The sequence below is a fragment of the Chaetura pelagica genome, unplaced genomic scaffold (genome assembly GCF_000747805.2).
Source record: "Chaetura pelagica isolate M959 unplaced genomic scaffold, ChaPel_1.0 scaffold270, whole genome shotgun sequence".
Classification (NCBI taxonomy): domain Eukaryota; kingdom Metazoa; phylum Chordata; class Aves; order Apodiformes; family Apodidae; genus Chaetura; species Chaetura pelagica.
Window position 1 is genome coordinate 380,548 of NW_009951925.1, and position 969 is coordinate 381,516.

The window sequence follows — 969 nt, forward strand, 5'->3', positions numbered from 1 at the left end:
TTACACGGCCGGCTCCCGGTGCTTCGCTTTTGGTGCTCGGCGCGGCCTCGCGTGTGGTGGAGGCCCCGCCCGGCGGCCACGGCGCAGGGCAGCGAGCACGGCCGCCATCATCGTTCTCAAACCGGTTCCAGAGCTGCTGCGGAACGCCCCGGTGTTTCGCCTGCTCGTGCGGAGGGTGTCCGGCCCGGGCGCGCCGCCAGCGTTGCTCCATCTAATTAGAATCTGGAAGCGTCGCTTGGTGCCTGACCCGGGCGCTGCCAGACGCGCCGGGCCGGGGGAACCGTTCGCGGCCCCGCAGAGCCTGGCCCTGTGCCAGAGGGTGAACCTTGGTCGCGTGTGACCATCCCCTGCCTCCGGTCACCCCATCCCCGGGGAGGGTTTGCCCACTTTTGCAGCTGGGAAGAGCACTTTTGCTCCCTGGGTGCTGTAGGGCCTTCCCTGCTTGCAGTGGGAAGTGTAGGTGTCACTATGGCAGTAAATCATCTCAGGAGCTGCCCACTGAGCTGTCTCCAGTGCTGGTGCACAGAGACTCTGGGCCAAGCACCAGGGATATCCCGAGCTTCCTTTCACCTTCCCACAGTTTTTCTTGGCACTGCTTCATTCCTTCTAGGGGAGCTTAGTAAAGAGAAGGTGGAAGCCCCAAAAGTGCAATTGCTGCTCCTGGAGCTGTGCCCAGAAGAGGTGGGGGGTGAAGGGGGAAAGAAACCTGGAAAGCAGAACCACAGCAAGCAGAGCCCATGTGCATCACATCCTTTCTTGCATGGGGTGCTGGGTTCTCAGCAGTTTGTGTGTCCCCCCCCTCCATTGGATTTGTGCTTGTTGCCTCCTTGCGCTGTGCCTGAGAAGCAGTGTGGCCACTGATGACCTGCACTGGTTTTCCCCCCCTGGAAATGGCCTCCCAAAATCACCCCGGTCTGTTGTCCCCGTAGATGCCTCACTCTAGAAGGTACCGCTCGTCGGAGCGCAGCC

At 61.8% G+C, this 969-nt stretch overlaps 1 protein-coding gene across 5 annotated transcripts in view; it reads left to right on the forward strand.

Annotated features, from left to right (window-relative positions):
* The window catches only part of CLK2 (CDC-like kinase 2), a 9,526-nt gene that overhangs the window by 697 nt on the left and 7,860 nt on the right, over window positions 1-969 (forward strand). The window lies entirely within an intron of this gene.